Source organism: Camarhynchus parvulus, chromosome 9 (assembly GCF_901933205.1).
Source record: "Camarhynchus parvulus chromosome 9, STF_HiC, whole genome shotgun sequence".
Taxonomy (NCBI): domain Eukaryota; kingdom Metazoa; phylum Chordata; class Aves; order Passeriformes; family Thraupidae; genus Camarhynchus; species Camarhynchus parvulus.
The window spans coordinates 6056914-6077733 of NC_044579.1; the positions used below are offsets into that span (position 1 = coordinate 6056914).

Sequence of the window (20820 nt, forward strand, 5' to 3'; positions counted from 1 at the left end):
CAAATTTTCTTCAAATCACAGGAGGAAAAAGAAAATATCAAGCAAACAATGGACACTTTACCCCTTTTGCTGACAGATGAACACCCTTTTGTAAACAGTACATTTTCAGACTGCTATTATATAGCCCACAGGTTCCGTGACACTGCTGAGGGAATGAATTTCCACCAGACAAACCACAAACTCCTCAGCCAGCCTAAGGTGCATCTCCTGGTAAGAGGATTCTCACTCCAAGATGCCACAGAAGCTGCCTTTCCGCTGAATTTAACCTAATTAATGGAAATTATTGTCACTGACTATCCCATTATATAACCACAGGAACAATAAATCCTTTGCCATCGTGCTCTGCACCTGAACTGCAGCTGAGAAAAGAGCAAAATCCAATGACCCTGTGCACCACAGCACGAAAAGCAGCCAGGGTTATTCCTGAACACAACCTCTGGAAAACACGTGGGGTACACGGTATGGAAGGCAGAGGCACAAGGATGAGCCAGCACTGTCAAATGATCATGGACTTGAACTTCAGCTCCTTAATCTGCTAGAAAAGCTACTCAGAATATTCTGAAAATGTTATTTTCTGCCTCAGGTCATGCAAACTGGTCTATCTGTTCAGCATAGAAACCCTGGGATGAGAAGAGGCTCACTGTAGATATGCCACAAGATACAGTGCTGAAAAACAAATATAGCTCATTTTGTCATGAAGAAAACTGAGAGCACTTCCAAGCAGTTAAAGGTTTGCAGGGCTTTCTAGGCCTGTCGTACTTTAGGTTTATACACATATACCATAATTTTAGAAATGCTTTGAAAAGTTAATAGCAGATCTGTTGTTGTTCCCCTTTATATTAAGAAGCAAACTGTTTAAGCATTAACTACCCTTGACAATGCAATTAAAACCTGACCCATTTTCTAGACACAAACGACCTGCATTTTTCACAGCACAGCCATATGTAACCAAATTCATCTCTATTTACCCTATCCCTCAATTCCATTTGGAATTCTGAAATATGAGAAAAAAACAAAATAAATAAAAAAAAAAGAGAACCAGAAATCAGTGCCTGGGAGGAAAAGGAGCAGGTACCGTGCAGAGGAGGGGTGGCCACCCCCTCAGCTGTGAATCCAAGACTTGTAGAGAAGGAAAAGTCAAACAAGTCTATGTGCAAAGTTTTTATCACTGTTCTGCACTCTGAAACAGACAGCTAGTGAATTACAAGGCTGCAAATCCAGGATTATATAAAACCAAAAAACCTCTGGCAGTCATCATCTTTACTACTTGAGTATAAATCACAAAATGCACTGATAGAACCCTTGTAAAAATCTCTGATGTGGTTTTATACATGGATAAAATGGAGTGGTACAAAAACATGTACAAAACACACAGGCAATTAAAAAGCAACACATGATGCAAAGGACTTTACTATTTCACTTAAAATATTGCTGTTCTACTTCAGGTACATCTCTCTCTGCTCAAGGAACATTCACAACAACTCAAACCAGACATAATGAACATTATTACTGTCACCATTTATTTGAATTACTGCATCATCCGAAAGATCTCTTTTTAAGATGGGGCCCCCATTGTGCTAAGGTTGCATAAACAGGTAGGACTTCGTTCCTGTGCTGAAGAGAGATCATAATCTCACCAGACAAGGTCAATAAACAACACCAAAGGTCAACAAAAAAGTCTCCTGTCCAGGACTTTTGTTGTTTTGTTTTAACATATATCAGACCATCTGCTACTCTCTCTTATGGACCAAGGTCCTCCAGGTCTGTCCTCCTAGCACACCCATTAAAAAAAAAAAAGATTCCTCTTCTGTGGGAGACAAAATATAATGAAGAGTTTTTGATGATAATGGAAGTGCTGAGAGGTAACACAGCTTTTCTAGAAATTCCTGGAAGTGCCAGTTACTACTGTCTTAAGATAAATACTATGTTGAATATCATCATCTTTATCTAAATTCAGTAACTTCTCTGGCCAGTGGAATGAAATATTTTTAGCATCGAATGAGGATTATATGTTAGCCCTTGGTTTATTTTAGAAAAAGAGCTCGATAAAGAGCTATGTAACAAGTCTAATTATGTCTGGAAAAAACCAACAATATAGAGGTAGCAGTGAGGGAATGGGATTCTCTTATTTTCTAACCATATTCCTAACCAGCCTCCTCCAGGCAGGTCCTTGCTCAGCCCCAGGGAGCCCAGCAGAAACACAGGCACCGAGCTGCACCAGAGCTGAGCCAGCAGGGAAGTGATTTGCAGAACAGGCTGAGAGAGGGAAGGTAACAGCATCACAGGAAAAGGCACTTTTTTCTGTTCTTGGCTCTGGCTGTTGGGCTGAGTTAGGGAATGCCTTATTAAACAGCATTCTGAAGCTCTAGAAATTTGCAGCCATTATCCTAGTGTGAGGCAAAACCTTACACAGGCACTTTTGCCTGGCTAGGATTCTTTCTTCACTCAGCAAATATTTAGTAGGTTTAAGGTTCTCAAAACAAATTATATTTTTCCTAGGTGTTACTGAAACAATCCATACAGCTCGCTTAGATTTGACTCAAAGTGATAAATAGATGCATTTCCTACAGTGAAGACCACGCTTTACAGATCTTACAATCCTCCTGTACTAAGATAAAATGAGAGAAAGAAAAAGAAGCAAAACCCCTACTTGAAAATGATGCATTTTGGAGGATTTTATGGCATTCACACATTACAACAGAAACAATTGTCCCCCTCCCCCTTTTCAGTATATTCCTTTTCACTTAACCCAAGAAATCCTGAAATCATGAAATCCTCCTAGGAATTCATAGCAAGTTAGGGAACATTTTGCTTTTTGACAAATCCTCTATACTTAAGGAATGCAAGTGTTTCCTTCACCCAATTCTTCAACTAAGCTTCCTAATTATAGCACTCTTACAGGATTTCAACATGTGCTGGCAGAGGCTCTGTGTATCACACTGAATTTAAAGCTGAGGTAGCCACAAAACTGCTCTTCAAACCCCCTAAAACCACGCACATGGCAAGGCTGCACTCGCATTTCTCAACCCTGACACAGTGTGCAGTGAGCTGCCTGTGGAACTGAGCCACATCACCATCTTCCCAATTGTCCTAAGTGCTACTCAGCTCCCATAACCTGTCCAAAGGAGGGCTGTGAATTCACCCACTTCCCAAAAAGGCCCTTTTTCAGCTGATCTCCAGGCAGTTTTTCAGTTGACCTCTTGGCAATTTTCATGGGTGTAGCCAGAGAGATGCATGAGGCAAAGCTAGATTTATTTTAAATAAATAATTTCTCTGGCATAAATTAATTTTCCCGTGGAAGATTCCTGTGGATACAGCCCTGCAAATACAAAAATGCCATGCTGCCAGGGCAAGAGAATAAGGAAGGAAGTGTGTTACTCTGTGACCCAGATCTCCTCCTGGGATGCCCCAGCTCCTTTCCCTACTCAGAGCACTCCAAACCTACAAACCACTGTAGATTTTTCACCAGATGAGTGACAAGTCACAAAAATATGTGGAACAATTGACTTCACTTAAGCTGCAATGCTTTTTTCTTCAAAAGCAAGCACAGAGGTTCCTAACTTATGAGTCCTGCATAGCTGACATCTTTTTAAGTTGATGTCACCCATCACAGCTGTAACTTGGCACTTCTAGTAACACTCTGCTCAAGATTTGTCTTTCCTGATGTTTCTCCATTCCTGCACTTGCAAAACATCCCACATCTATCTTGGGGTAACAACAGAACCTCAGGAATCCTAAAAAATGACTATTTTTTCCCCAGAGGTTTGCTATGTATAGATGCCACGAGTTCTTTTCAGAATGATTTAGAATTTGCGCACATAACACTCCTTTTTCAAAGCATAAATTTAAAGATTTACGTAACAGATTAAATTGTCTTCCAAATCAGACAAAAAATGAGTCCAGGACTTGCTTATGTGCTTCTGAATTTGCTGAACTATAATGTTTCTGATCACTACACTGTTTTCTCTCAGGCTACAGTTTCTGCCCTATATCCCAAACCCCATGAACTCCAGACACTCAGACATCAGGACTAAGATATTTCGGAGGATCACATGTAACACTCCTTCCTCTTCCAAATATGCCACAATCCACATCCTGCTGTGGACAGAATGAAAAGCAGTCTGATGAAAATGGGAAGCTTTAACAGAGACAGTCCAAGTGCAAGTTAACCTCGACAGAGTAAACCCAGCAACTGCTTTGACATGGGCATTTTGAAAGAAAAAATAAAAAATCAGTAGTTTGTGTAGTTTGCATTATGATGAAAAGGAAATTCAACTGAAATACATGGACCACCATGGAGACACGTGAATAAAAAAATCACAAGCCACCAAACAAAAAAAAAAAAAACAAAACAAAATGGCAACAGTTGTTCCTGTGGGCAATGAGGAGGCCGGTCTGCTGAGAAATTCCTGTCAGGTCCAGCAAAAGGGATGTTAAAACAAAACTGGATGGGGCAGTGGAAGCAACTTTGCTCCACAACAGCCTATTCACCACAGCTCCCAGTCTGAGTCAAGAACTGGGACCTGCAAGAGTCTGCTCAACAACTGGGGAGGACTTTAAAACAGGAACCTCAAACTGCAGCAGCATAGGAAAAATCTTAATAATAACCAAAATTGAACAGTTCAGCAAAAAAGGATTTTGTTTGTAGAAAAAGTTAAATATAAAAGAAGCCAGGAATTAGGCCAGTGGAAAGGTATGCAACAATCTAAGCTGCATTTCCAGTCACAAATTCAAACACATAGCAATTACTTGCTTATCATAAGTAGTATGAAATGTGTACAAGAAAAGGCAGCAATGATCCTGCCTAAAGAGCAGCACATCACCTTGGGGTATTGACGGTAGGAAATATTAAGTTGTATTTTATCTTCTATTTAGAGCAAAACCCCAGCATCCCTAATGTGGTTTCCATTTGCTATTTACGTAATTAAGTCACCTCCTCACAGTTCAGATACCCTTACTTACTACTCAGGTTACTTCCAATTTCCCAGATGGTCATTCTTCAGAAAATATTATCTGAGCCTCAGCCACTTCTTGGTTAAACCTATTCTGATGGCTTATTAGTAGAATAATTTATCAGCTGTTAAAAGAATATTTGTTACAAATTCATTTTCTATGTAAATAAGGTTCCATGAACTAGGAAGGAATTCCAGCCTTTTCAAATTCATTTTAATGTGAAATGCTGACATCAAGTTGTAACTTTGTTTGATTATTTTTTCTGTTTATGTTATTAGCAACCAGTTTTTCTGGCACTCTTTCCTGTTCCAGTTCAATCACTCGGTTGAATTACTTGAACTTCTGCTGAACTGCACCAAAAAAAGGAAAATTAACTAATGCCTCATTTGATCTTGTGACCATAAAACTTGTGTTTTCATTCCCTCTTTAACCTTTGACCATCTATTTTCCCCTTAATTTGTGTGTTATGCACCTGATAGTTTTAAAATTGTTTCTTTTATTCATGGAAAAAGACTCTGCTCTGATGGTTGATCTGCCCTCTGTTCATTTTAACCACCAGTGACTTTATTCTGGATTCTCATCAGTAAGCACACACTCAAAATCACTTCTTCGTAGCCCATCATGTATATGTAATTTGGCTTACTGTATGCCAGAAGTGCATGGCTCTCCTCATAAAAAGTGTCAACTAAGCTAGAAGAGAAGACAAGTTACAAGAGAGTGAAATGGCTGATTTTATAAAAGCTCCTTCGCCAGTTTCACAGAATCAGCTGAGCTGGAAGAGACTCACAGGGGTCATCGAGTCCAGCTCCTTGCCCTGCACAGACCCATTCCCAAGTCACACCATGTGCCCAGTTTATTCCTTTATTCAAATCCTCTCCTTTTCACATTGTTATGATGGACTTAAATTTAACTTATGCCACTGGACTTAGCTTTTTTTTTGAAACAGTTGTTAAACACCTGAACACAGGATAAAACATTTTTAAAACACATGTAGACTGCAATAAAATATGGTCCATCTACAGCCCAAAGAAATTAAGTGAAAGGGGAAGATTTCATGAATATTATTAATGAGGTCAAAGATTCCAATTATGGCTCACAATTGACATCAATACCCTCCATTTGTGTGAATATTAAATTCGTGGATGCCAATCCTACATACATATGCCCAGTATGGGATTCAAATCCCTTGTCTTGAATAGTTTCTTATATTTGTTCACTAAATCACAATAAGAACGCCACACATGACCTTTATTTACAAAGATGGGTGCACTAACCCACTGACTACAATTTTTGCTTCTAATCACTGGGTGAACTAAAGACTTGGAAAGCAAATACAGACTTCTAGCCGTGCCATCCATGCTGATGGCCACATAGCGTCCTGGTTTTCGTAGGCCAGCAGGTCTCTGTTTCTCCTGAGTAAATCAAAGTCGGCATCAGCAGAGTCACTCCACACAGCCTGCAGACTTCCTATTGTTCTGCAGCAATATTCATTATCTCGCAGCATCAGCACTGCTGAAACTAAGGGCAGCTTTTACTTTTGTTAACTTGAACTGACATCAACTTTCTGTTGACAAGAAGGAAACCAGGATCAAGGCCTGATGATACAAGTGGCACGTTGACATGGTCTCCTGTGAAATCAGCCTTGCTCTTCTGCAGATGGCAGCACTCACATGCTGGCACACAAAAGAGCCTGTCCTTGGGTTTTCTCTACAATACCCTACTACATGTACACACAAAAGCCAGTTTAATTTTTCAACTATGCAACAAACTTTGCCAATGTTAAGGAGACTTTACACTGTATTTCTAATTCTTTCATATAACAGAGCAGGAAAAGGGTAATTTCAGGTTATACAACTTCACCAGGGCATATGGCAGTGAACCCAGAGTACAAACACAAAATCTCCCTCTCCTCTAAAGCAGATGGCATGCTGATCAAGTAAGACATCATCTAATGCTAACTGCACTACTATTATCTATTGAACCAACACCAGTATAAAGCAGTGAAGACAGAAAAAACCTAAGGCAGGGGAGGTAAAGCAGAGGAAAACAATAAAAAAAAACTGACTAAGCCAGCTGTAAGAGAAGACAACCCATTGCAGCAGAAACAGCCTCTTTTCAGATATATTTAAGATTTAAAACCTAGAAATGGCAGTAGATAAGGAATAGTAATGGCCCTCACCCTGTTTTAGAAGATGTTCTTCTAGCTTGAGATACTGGCCCAGTTCCCTTTGCTCTTGCACTGCACTGGGCACCTGCCAGGGGCTAAATATCCCAGCTGCTTAGATAATTACATATTTATGATTTTGCCGAGAATTCTTAGTCAAAGCTTATTTTTGAACTGTAAAATACTTAGGAAACAGCAGAGAAAGTTCTCTGACAAATGCTACTTCAAAACAGAGCCAACCCTTCAATTTTTTTAAAGGACGTTCATTTCCGTTTCAGTTGATTCATTCAGTGGTGAACTTTAATGGCAGAAAAAGCTGAAAAGGGGTGTTTTCCCTCTCAGTCAGAAAGGGATCTATCTTGCTAGTGTGTTTAACTTACTCTCTGTAAAGAAACAGAAAATTCCAAAAACCCTTCCAAAAATTATTCAGAATAGTGTATGCACAATTTTTAATGCTTACCACAGTTTGCACCCTACCACATGATGGAACTTTTCTTTTGTATCACATTATCAGTAGTATTTCCTCTTCCACACATAAACCACTAGATTAGCTAATTCATGCTGATCTAATAAATAGAACTGAATAGAACTGAGGTATGAACATTTTGAAATATAACTGTTTAGCCACAACCAATTATCACACAAAATACATTGCACTTCGCCTTCCCTCATTGATAACAGCATCCACTGATTTCAGAAGGAGCAAAACAGTTCAAAATTTCATGTTGTCAATTATTTGAAACTATTTCAGAACCTGCAAGAAATATTATTTTTTCCTTTTAAGGCTGCACTCCATAAACTGTACAACCAACAGGCTAACAATAAATTTCACAAGCACTTTTAGGCCCTACTGTTCAATGTGCTTTCAAGCTTGGTTAGCTTTATGCATGCAAGAACTCCTTATTTATATTGCAAAAGAACTACTCCTACACTAAAAGTTACATGTAGGCACATGCATTTGTATTTCATAGAATAAGGGCCTTAGTCTTGCAGGGTTATTTATTTTGAATCAATTATTCTAGGTTATTGAGGGCAACATCTTTAGTCCTGTCAAGTTTCATAAACTCTAGAAAGCAAGGGTCCCTGCTCTCAGTATGACAACCAACCTTCAGCTCCACCACCTTCCAAAGAGCTGCTCATCTGCAGATACTCAATTTATACACCTCTAGCTGAGAGATGCCATTCAGCTCCTCTTGAAACAAAGCCAGTTTTGCAATTGCAGTACAAAAACCTTGGAGCTAGAGGCACAGACCTCCAGCTGTCCTTGGCAGGTGCCAGCAGAGACAAGGCTTCCACACCAAACCCAGCTCTCCAGCTCATATTCCCTCCCTTGGTTGTCTTGCTTTGCATGGAAGAATTTCAACATAGTGGCCAGGCAGATCAGTATTTGGAGGGTTTAGCTGCTGGGGAAGCATGGGCTAATAGTTAAATCCATTTATTCATTTACCTGTCTTCTAAGGAGTGTGAAGTTCACAGGACTACCTGAAGGCACCACAAAGACATTCAAATTAAAAACAACTTGCTGCAGTCTTGGGGAAATTTTTGCAGACAGTCTCCCTTCACTTTGGAGTGACTTATTCTCCCCAGCTCCTCCAAGCCCTCCTGCTGTTTCTGAGATAAATCCCCTGTAGGTAATTACACTGAAATGTTGCACCCATGGAATTTGCTGGCCCAAGAGACTCAGTGCCTGCAGAGCTGTTCTATCCCATCTCTTATGAGTAGGAACAGTTGACATAACACACAATAGGCGTGCTACACCCTCGAAACACGGTATAATGTGTTCACCTAGAAGTAGGCAGCACTGAAAAGAATGGATTTAAATCACCTACTTGGTATTCCCCCCAAGACTGTGAGGACATGCCTTAGCTGTTGATGACTCTGCTTGCCTGGGGACTAGGTAATTTTGTGTTCACTGCCTATCCTCAGACTTTACCTGTGCCAGCTTGTAATAAACAATAACATTCTCTATTCTCTTCTGCATGAGACCTTTTTAACTGATCAGGGTGTTGATCTTTGTCAAACCATCCATGTAAAGGCTCAGAACATGGACACAGTGTTTTCCAGGATGACTGTAAGAAGGCCAGCACACGGCCCAGCTCGAGTCCTTCCCAGCCCTTTCTGGTTACCTCTGCCAAATTAAACCCATCCCAGCAAGCTGTCATAGAACAGTCACAAACTGGTAGCTCCCACTTTTCTGTAAGCTCCTGGGTTTTGCACAGTCCATTCTGTATTTCTAAATTTACATATACACCTATATGTGTGTATAAATATGTGCATAGATAAGCACACTCCTATATTCCCACGTTATTTATGTGAACACACAAACCTGCTCAATGACTTGCAAAGGCAGAAAGGCAAACTGGTTTGCTTCCAAAACTCACAAAAAAAGCACCACACAATGGAAAATCTTTCTTGGGTAAGCTACAAGTTCCATCACATAATAAGAAAATGCATTTGCTAAAGCCCTTGTTGAAATCCTGATGTCATCATTTGCTTAGACCCAAGATCCAAGACTTCAAATTTTTATTTCCGACACATTAATTCTTGTGACCACAGATTAAGTACCAGTTATCAGCCCCTAAATGAACCTTCAAAATCCTAGAAAAGTAGCATTAGATGCTTACTTTCCTGCAATTACCAGGCCTTTTTCAGAAAGCCTTTGCATCTTTCCTTTGACATTGTGAGGAACATTAAATTTGGCTGGAAAAATGGGAAGGAGAACTTACACCCACTGAACACAGCCATGCTATATCACAATATCAATATTTAATTTTCTAAAGAATTACCAACAACTACAATAATTTTTAAAGAGTAACTAGTATTTTACCCTATTTGGTTTATCAGTTAACATATACATAATATATTGTGCATATCATAACATAATATGATGCAAAAAATAAGCTTCTTTTAATTGCCTTGAAAACTGAAAATCTAAGAAAACAACAGAAGAGGATGGAGTATGTGTAAATTGTTATTTTGGGTGTTTTTACTACTAAGAAATGGAACTGACAGTCAGGATTTAAACATGACCAAAAATGCTACAACCATTTCTCAAGGGAATCAGAAATTAATTTCTTATTCAAATGTATGTGTTGAACATGGGCAACCATTGTTAAAGCAAGGCCTTTCTGGGGGATGTACAAAACCTGCTTTCTTCAGTGACCTCTGGCCCACGCTTTGTTTACACACAGCAAAGAGAAAAACATAATAAAAACCTCTAAAAGTATTTTTTACTGTACAGGTTTAGTTACAATTACTTTGGGGATGGTAAAAAATGTGTCTAGCTTGTCTCCTAAATCTACATTCAAACTATCTCAAAGTTAATCAGAGGTGAGTAATGGCTTAGAAATCTCTTGAATAATAAAATATAACAACTTATAGCACAAAAACAGCCCTCAAAGACAAGAGTGGGGAGTACTTCACTCCACTGCAAGTAATAGTTGAGTATGTTTTATGATCACTGTAACAACTACCATGCCCTTGAGACTGTGCAATTCTGAGTTTCCAATATAATTTGTAGGGGGAAAATTAGGGCAAAATGCAGTAACATTTCAAGTACAGTCTCACAGTATTTTAAAATTTTATGAAGTATAAGGACTAGGTTAATATGAAATGAGTCATGTTTTTAAGAGAGACAGTAATACAGATCAGTATCTTAAATAATAACTAAAATAACACTCAACCACTACAAAATAAAAAGAAAACAGAGTAGCTTTTTGCTGGAAAAAGGTCAACAACAATGAAGATTTAACAATACTAGAAAAGGCTGAGAGCACTGCTCATTTCAGGACCAAGAAGTTAAAATACCAGTCTGAGTGACTAGGTAAATGCTATTCTTTCTCACTCAACAAATCCATTCCCACCACCTGAAGTTCATCTCAAATTAATATAAACTCATATAAACTCTGAGCCTAAAAACCAGACTATTAAACAACATACATCCTTGGTGCAGATCTTCTGATTTCAGAGGTATGTTTGCTTTACTTTGTGACAAATATATTACATTTCACTCCATGATGTCTTTGGGAGTTAACAGAATTGCTCACTACCTCAAAGTGAAGGAGTTACATCCAAGCAAACTCTCTTTAAGCATCACTTTTCCTCACAGGGCAAAGACAGTGGAGTTGCAAAGGTATAAATAAGTGAGGCTGTAATTGATTTACATATTCTTTAGATCCATTTCCACATGCAAACCAATGGAAATCAGCTCAGCTCTCATATCCAAAACTGAGTGTTCAAAGCAAGTGGTTCAAAACATTACCCCTTTAGCCTCTGTACTGAGCACAACAAGAGAGAGATGCTTCAGATATAGAATTCACACTGGCACTTTATGCATTTAATTCTTAAGGCTAATGCTGAAGGTACCACTCTTGCACACCTCCACTGTGACAACATAAGATACCAAAACTGCTAAAAAAGAGGTAGTTTGATCAAAGCTGAAGCAGTATGTTCCAGCCCTTCCCTTCAGGCCTCAGCTCTGCTTTCCATCTGCACAGCTATTCAGGAAGCACCAGCAAACCATAAGGATAGCCTGAAAATATGAATTTGCAGCAGTCTGTAACACTAACATTCAGAGATGGAATAAGAAGATTACCCTTTCTACAGCAGCTAAAATTTTAACTTCACTGGTCTTACACTGCCAAATGGGCTGAAGTAAAATACACCTGACAATGCAGAGCTGGTTCTGGGGTTTTTTTCTGTTAGTATTGAAACAAACTGCAGAAAGCACCCAAGTGGGGGCAATAGAACATTCATCTTGGCTGCAGCTCACCCCAAACAGGCTCTTGGCCAAAAGAGGAAGCAACACCAGTTACCAACAGGATGAGCTATGCTACTGTCGAGTCACACTTCTCACTTCAAAATTAACATGCTGCCCTACTTTCCACAGGATAAAACCAGGTGCAATTGTAATATTTCTGTCAAACAGCATAATGGTCTAGATGTTCCTTAAAAAATGAAAATAATCCACTTGAATACTAAAAAGTAGTTATTCTATTTGCAGTGTAAGCCTGCTAATGGCAGGTGTGCAGAGAGAAACCATGCCACCTTTAGTCAGTTAAAAAGGTACTTACCATTGGCAGTGCATTGATATGCAGAAGTTTTCCTTTCGGGTGCCTCTTGCCACAGAAGGGTGATGCTGACAGGGAAATAAGGAGACAAAATAGGAAATGTTAGTATTTACTATCTTGAAACCACAGGTACTGACACCGAAATATTTTGAAAAGCCCCAAACAAAAATCAACATTCCAATGGTATGACTTTCAAAATGGTTACATCCACTGTGAAGCAGTAAAAGAAAAATCTGTTTTCCTAACACATCTTGCACTAAATAACTCAATTTATGTACACAGGTGTGCCCATGAGCCTAAAGAGTTACCAACTCCTGCAGTGACCTCAGTAATTAAAGAAAACAACCAGCTCACACTAATTGCTAGCAACACTTGACAACATGTAAATAACATAAATCTCCCTAGTGCAAAATTCAAGAGAATTCTTGTCCACCTTTAAAACCCAAACAAAAACATAATCTAAACAAATCCACACTCTCCTACATTTTAATAATTTTCTTTACACGTCAATAGTAATTTTATGCACCCTACAATAAAATAACTAAGTGTAAGGACACAGCTTTTGACGTCCAAATATGAGGTAACTCCATCCCCTACAACATTCATTTTTATTCAGCAGTGACAAATGATTTTTATCCACACTAATATTCCTGAGTGGTTGCCCTCCATACAAATACTTGCCAGACGACTTTTCTTTAGGACATAATCTAATCACCCACTCAAAGAGCAGGAAGGGTGACAGATGGACATGGGTGACTAATGAAGTATTACCAGGCTATTTTTAGATTAAATTCTTTACCAAGCATCTGCAACCTGTGGTCAAAAAACTTTTACTATGAGTAAAGAGTAACTATAGTTTGTGGGACTCATGATTAACACAAGGTTCTCACGTGCAACTTGCAAGCTCAACCAGCAGGAAATCATTCATTATAGAGCCATTTTTGGACCCAGCCCAAAAGAATAAAAAAAATAAAAAAAAAAAAAAGCGCTGCAACATTTTGGCTTATTTTATTCTTAGAAGACCCCACAAGGCAGGCAGTAACATCACCTTCACAGTGCAAGCAAGAGGCACTGCAGAGGATGCTGAGGAATGCAGGAATGCTGGGAATTGAAAGAATTTGCAAACATGCTCTTATTTCCTTGCTTAGTTGTACTTGTGCTGCAGAAAATATGTAAATAGGCTGAGTGAAACTCCACTCCTCAAGAGGTACAGTATCCTATGCAAGGCTACTCAGAAAGCTTTTTTTCCACAGCCAGAGAGAGCTGCTGACCGGCTGAGAAGAGAAAGCTTTAACACCCACTCTGCAGAACCCATAAAAACATTATTTGCTTATAACAAGAGTTTTTCTTCAAAGCAAAACAAAACAGCAACCAACCAAGATTCTTTTCAGAACAATCTAAATCATGATAAAAGCTGTGTTCAGAGAAAGGCAGAGGAGGGCCCTGCTTCTGAGTGTGATGCTCGGTTTGGGTTATTCCATTTGGGAAGGAACATTGCAAACATAAATAAAGGGATGATTGCACAGACATAAACCATTTTCTTCAAGGAAAAAAGGCTTTCTACACACTGCCCAAACTCTCTCCTTCCAACACCTCTTTGCCCTTGTGCAATCTCGAGTGCAGTACTTATCATCGAAGCCAGAGAGGGAAACCTTTCTGCCTGATCCGTGGAAGAGGCTTCTTGTCCTTTGCTTTACATCTAAACAGGGCAGTGACACGGAAAGAAGCTGGAAGCAAAGACTCAAGAGAGCAGAGAATTAGAAAAGAAAGGGTTCACTGACTTCATTCCTCCTTCAATGTTAATTGGTTGTAGGCTCCAGTTTTAAATAAGGGCGCTTGAAGCGATGTGTAAACATTTAGAAAACTCTGCAATGTCCTTCTTCAGAATCAATTGCTGAGTACAAATGCCTCATCAGCAGCTTTTTTTTCTTTCCAAATTTATCTTATTGGATTTTGGCATGTACTTTGAAACAATGTAGGTGACAGTTATAATTTATTGATTTCAGACTCTCTCTCACCTTTATATTCTACCACGTTACGGTGGTTGAAATAGGTGCCCAGATGCAGTAACCGCTATTGTACATGACACTTAAAGGGCATCTGGTGGATTATTTTTAAGTTGATAAGGCACACCTGGGGAATGCACAGCAGCTTGAGAGTTTGGATCCTTCATCTTGGAGGGGCTGGGAACGGCTCACCACTGCCTGGTGACGTGTTCAACATCAACTGAAAACTGCTCCCCTCAACTTGAAAAGAAAGATGATTTTGCCATGTGTGTGCACTGACCTGTGCTCAGAGCCAGCGCTTACCAGCCTTGCCCACACCAGTTTTTTCTGCATAAAATGACATAACTGATGCCCGTGTCCCTTGGAGATTTGGGGCCAAGCACTCGGTACAACACCCAACATCATCTCCCTGTGAAGAGCATCCTACCCTGCTGTGCAGTACAGAGACCAGCCACGCTCCAGGCCTTAAACCCAGCCCCCATGAGTCAGGCAGTTCTCACCTGCAGGGCTAAAACCAACACGCCAAACCACCTTCATCAAAGCAGCAAATACTCATCCAGGCTGCCTGCACAGATTGGGCTGCTGCTATCAACTAAGCAATAATCGTCTGGTGCAAAGGAAACCACAGATAAAAACAACCCTGGCACCAACACTGTGACAGATCTGGTTATAAACACACAGACCAGATGTGCACTGATGTTAGTCCTTACCTGCTTCCAAACACAATCAGTTCAAAGCAAGGATTTCTCTAAATGCTACTTGCAGAAATGTTTAACCATTTCCTTCCAGAAATGCTGCTATTGGTGCTACTTTCTTCTTCCCAGACATTACACTGGGTATGTGTTATGGTTAAACCAGTGGTTTTTGCATGAGCTTTGAATTGCTCCTGTTCCCCATGTGAACTTGTGCTTCTTTCTAATCCTCTTAGGATCACACTGTTTAAACTACTTTCTGAGATTTTGGTGCTCTTTGAGTTCTAACAACAAATTTAGCCATGAGATGTTGTGCTTTCCGAATCACAGAAGCCTTCTAAGGACACAGTATCTTTTCTTCTAAATTATCCTTGAGTATCCTGCTTTTATCTGAATTCAGTATCTGGACAAAGTGTCCCAATCAAAACAGCATTAAAAATAACTAAATCCTGGATATTCCCCCTCAGTAACTAGGCTGCAAAAACCATGAGACAATAACTTTAAAAGCCTAAATTGAAAACTAATCACTCCATTGAATCCTTCCTTTCATTTGGTTAATAGGCACATACAAAGCTAATGGTGATTCTACCACTGCTGTGCTTGGAACATAAACAGAGAAAACCAAAGTTATTTCTTTTAATCACAGTTCCACAGTGATGTATGGCAATAATTTTTTTTAAGCAATTCAGCACGTCTACAACAACATCTGCTTTTCTGATCTGGCAGAGAGGCTGAACTGAGACAAATACCAACTCAGAAAATTCAGGAGAGACAAATACATACAAGTGTGTGGTGGGGGGGGAAATCAGCACCACGCACAAGATGTCGTTAAGAAGTGTCATTAATTGAAAGTGGTAGGTAGCAATAGGGCTCCTAGTGACAAAATAACATGCACAGACTGCTCCTGTACTTCACTCTGGGAGCAGGGCGTGGGCGAGGATGTTTTACAGGAAGCCTCATCAGGGGAAGCACTGAAAGTATGTAAGACCTGCCCAGAGACATATCCACACAAACTCCTAAACTCTACCTGAAACAGCTCTTCTCTGTCAATTGAGAAATTTTTATTTCCTGATTTTTGTTCTTCTACCTTTTTTCCATTAGAAATATAGAAAAACCTGATGTAAGCTGACCTTCCAGATGTTTCAAAGAAGAAATGCTTAATTTGTACATTCATATCACATTAAAGCTGCACAACTTTCCACACTTCAGGAATACTCTTACATAGAACAAGCACCTGTATGTCCAAGGACATATGTGAATCAACTGCTAAAACAAATGGTATCTGAGGGGATAGAGAATAAGAACTGGGCAAGCAGACAGCACCGTTCTGGAGAAAATTCATCCAGATACAGAAACCACTTATTGCAAACCCACAGAAACAGGATTCACTGTGCAATGAGAAACACACGACAAGTCAGACCAGGGCAAAAGAATACTGCAGAAATTTAAATACCAATTTCTGCAATAGTCAAAAACTGAGGCAATCACAGAAAATAGCTCATAGCCCACTGAAAGGGAAGGAAGCTGAATTGCTGGAGAGGAAACCAACTCAGCCAGCTCCATTAAAAACCCATAATGCACCCCAGTAATCTTGTCAATACCAATCAGCTGGTAGGAAGGCAAGCAGCAGTGCAGCACCATTTCACTTGCAAGCATTTAAATGAAATTCATTAGCAAGTAATCCAATTCACATAAACTGGAAGTTAGAAGGTCCTAGAGAATGAAGTTAAACCCAGTCTAGACTGGGGAAGAGTATAAAGAGTTATTACCCAAAGCACTCTTATGCCAAAGGACCTTGGAGCACTCACAAAACCCCACCTGCTACCTGCGGGATGGGAGCCCACCTGTGAAAATTCAAGGTAGTTTCCAATTTGTGGAGCTTTTCTTCCAAAAATAGTAGACATAATGATTACTGACATTTTGATCAAAACAGTAGCTTACTGACAAATATTTTTTCTGTTTTTTTCAGTCTAGAACTGGGTTTTAAATTTAAATTCATCACTGGAATATTAATCAGCTAAAACAACTTGCCAAACTGGGGGCTCTTAGAAGACACACTTCAAATAGGAAAAACATTTTTCCTTCTCTAAAAAAAAAATAAATATGTGAAACATTTAGGGGCCACTCTGTTATTACAGATTTCAATTACATGCCTAAAACACTGAACCAAGACACAAAAAAACCCAAAAACATGAAACAACACAAAAAACAATTTAAAAAATCAGAATATTTTTTCCCATTCCTCAGAGCAACAACAGACATATTTCCCATATACTAACTCAGTCTTCTGCAGCTCACTAAATCAACTCAGCTGCACTGGTGGGTGAGAACCCTTCCATTCTCCACTCAGAACTCATTCCCAGTTAACTCAGATGAGCCTTCACAGCTGAAGGAAGGCCACAGCTGCTTTTGTCAACATGGAAATGTGCCTGCAGGGAACTGATAGTTGCAAGGTTAGGAGGACTTTTAAACTGGTCTCCAATGTGGGATATGGAACAAAGCTCAAACTGCTTTCCTGGGAAAATCACCTTCTTCTGCTAACAGCGCCTGCCTCATCTGTGTTTTTAGACAGATACTATGTTTTTAGACAGATACTGTGTTTTCAGGACAATATATTCTTCTGCTTTGGGATTCACAGTAGCCATGCAGAAGAGCGTATCTAGACTACAGCAAGCCTAATTTACTGAATTAATTAAAATTCTGTCTCATATATGCCATATTTTGGTGAGGTGGGACACACATTTTACACAGACATCACATTTGGAACTAGGCTCAGTATGTTTACATAAGGAAATATCCCAAAATAACAAAAGGACTTGACAATATTGTTATTGTTTTCAACCTCAGTGAGTATAACCACCATGGGAGCTCTGTCTGGGTTTCCCTCAGTGTTGGTACCACTACCACCTTTTGGGTCTTTGGGCACCCAGAAGTCAAACAGGGCATTCTTTCAAAGCAGCAGCTCAGATGTACATCTTTGCCAAGCCAAGCTAAGGAGCTGCTGAGGACATTCAGACAATGCAGAGGGGCTTGGTTTGTGCTGCAGGAGGTGTTTGCAGACAGCCTGACGTCAACAGGCTGGAGCTGTCCCGCTGCGGCCGCTGACCCTGAACGCTGTGCACACCCAGGGCTGCTCAAGTGACTCTCCCTGTCTGAGGACACAGCAGGAAGCCTGGTTGCCTTCTGTCTGCCCACTGCAGGAATAATTCCCAGGGTACCTGCCCTTGCAGCAAAGGGTCAGGGTTAAAAACAAAGGTGTTCGAAAATAATCTTAAAAATCTACCTCGCTCGCGATATTGGGTGATAGTGATAGCACAGAGGCTGAAGAGTTAGGATCCAAGAATTCCCTTAAAATAGCCCTCAAAATTATAAGTGACTTTCAAAACTCAAAAGCACTTAAAAATCCACAGGTATGAAAACATTTTTCTGAAAACTTTAAGTCGTACCAGAGGCCCGAAAGCAAAGTTTGTAGTGGCTCTTGGGCCCATACACTGCAGGTGTTCCTGGGATACAGCTCCACTAAAACAAGGTGCTTATAATAATGTGTTCCAGATTCTTCCTAAAATTATTATTACTGTTATTATTTTGTGCAAAGCCAGAGAAAAACATAAGCCTCTCACACTGCCAAAAAGAAGGTAACACTGAATATCCCAAAATCATCAATTAAATGCATCAAGGAAAAATAAAAAATATTCTATTTTTCAAAAATACTGGCTAACAAAAGCTGCTGCACTTCTGCTTATGGTGCCCTCTCATTTTCTCAGGAACTTTCATAACTGAGTGACACCTGAAGCACAATGTACTCAGGCAGTTGTATCACCTTTCCAAGCTACTACTGTGTCTGAGTCGTATTTTCACACAAATAACCTAGAGGTGAAGTATGGGTAAACCCTGTGACTAAGTAGCCGACAAGTTGCCCCAGACCCAGCAACACAAGGATTTTTTTCCTTTTTCCAAATCTTCACACCACACCACCAGTAGACAATACCATCTTTCCTACAACCTTTGGCCTCTGCTCTTTCCATGTCTCCATCACTTCTCCAACAGAGCAATTTTGCAACCTCATATGAGGACTCTTTGTGAATCAGAGTTAAAACCTACCTGGAGAGGGCTGCCCTTGTTCATGCACTGCTTATCCAGCCATCCCTGCTAAAAGGACAACTTATTCTTACACAGCAGCTACTGAGCTGTGACAAATTGCAGAGCAGGGAATAGGAGAAAAGCCTGTGCCGCTCATTAGCACGGAGGCTTTCCTGCCCCGGAGAAGGGAAACCTTCCCTGCAGCAGGGGCTCAAGTCACAGAAGGCAGAGGGACAGCACACTCATTCCCAAAGGAGCTGTCTCTTGTCCCTAAAAGCTCAGACATGTGGCTCACCTGAAGGCTTTGGTTTAGTTTTAAGCTCAAGTCCCATCCTAGCCAAGATCTGACTGCTACTGCCTGGGGAGGCCCCAGTTTACCCTCATCTCCCCTCTCCCAGCTGGGTGTTCTCAACACTTCCTCTCCTCTAAAAACAAAATTAATTTTTCTTCCACTCAGCTCTTGAAGCATCCCACTGCAGGGTCAGAGGAGGACAGAACTGGCTCAAGAAAGGAAGAGGGAACACAGCCCTGAAAGGGAAGAAATGCAGGAGCAGCACTGCCCTATAGCTCCACCACCAAAATACATGTTTCCAAAGGATGCCTGGTGCCTTGGACAGAGAAAGGGAGCCCAGCACAAAAAGCTCTCAGTAAACCTGGAATGATGTACTAGGCATGAGCTGTACGACAAACAGCACAGGCACCAACTGTGTAAAACAGGTATCTGTTATTCTGCTGTCTTTTCAAACCATTTGGATACCAGAGCTGTTTGTCCGTCACACTGACTGAATAGCAAAATAGCTGCATCAATATTAGACTTGTACATGGAGTAAGAGACACCAAAACCTGTCCCAGAGAATAAGGAGCTTACAGCACAGAGAAACATAGCAAAATATTTACTTTAGCACTATGGTCAAGGAGAACAGCATCTATTAAATAAATGGACTAAAGTCATTAATCATCAGCAGCATATTAAACTAATATAATCATGGCCACTTGTCCTTTGTTGTTTTTTTTTCTTAACAACAAGACTTAAGCATGACCAAGGAAAACATGTATTTGATTCATCAAAGACAACATATTCAAAAGAACTGAGACTCCAGGAAACAAAACCACAGCAGAGAGGTTTTACAAAGATCATCAACTAGGCCATGATTAATTGGTAAGAACCTAACAGTGCCCTTATTCAAGCCTCTCCTAAGCAGTAAAGAGGGTTTAGCTGTATGTATACACTTGAACTAATAAGCTATGTACCTCCAGGACAGACTTAGGTGGTATATCCTGAAATTTAAAAAAAAAATTCTCCTAAAAATACTGTTTTGTTAACATTTCAATTATGTTGGTTTTCCTGCTTGTAGGAAAAGGTTTTTCCCTATTGAAAATGAGTGTAAAAAAACCCTAAGCAAACTTATTTTGTTGCCAAAATGAGTGAAGTCAATATTTTTGTTTCACTGGAAGTATTTTCTGTTGGATTTCCTACGGTCATTGCAGCTGTACAGCTCAATTTATATCCCTTTGAACTTACGTGTTGCACATACAGAGCAACACACAGCAGGTGTTTATCCTACAAACAAGTGAAAGTGGGATTAGATAACCTATTACACCACTTTACAAACAATTTAAAAAGCAGAAAAAAGAATGCTGATGTTAGTTAAGGGATCAGTCTCAAGTACAGCTATGTAACATCATCAACAGGAGAAAAAACAGCAATTTCACAGGAGCAAATGTTAAGGGCAAGGGAAGACTTAGGTTTGTCTGATAAAGACGGGGTAGCTGCAAATACATTTTAAATAACCAGGAAAAGCTTCCCCATAACAAAATCATGCCTGAGAAGACAAGTTAAGAGAAACTCTCGGTGC

General features: G+C 39.9%; 1 protein-coding gene across 5 annotated transcripts in view; it reads right to left on the minus strand.

Annotated features, from left to right (window-relative positions):
* The window catches only part of TBL1XR1 (transducin beta like 1 X-linked receptor 1), a 108346-nt gene that overhangs the window by 49107 nt on the left and 38419 nt on the right, over positions 1-20820 (minus strand). For all 5 annotated transcript variants that reach the window (XM_030954556.1, XM_030954555.1, XM_030954553.1 and 2 more), the window contains exon 2: positions 12190-12254. The gene's annotated coding sequence lies outside the window, so the exon portion shown is untranslated. The remainder of the gene's footprint in view (positions 1-12189; positions 12255-20820) is intronic.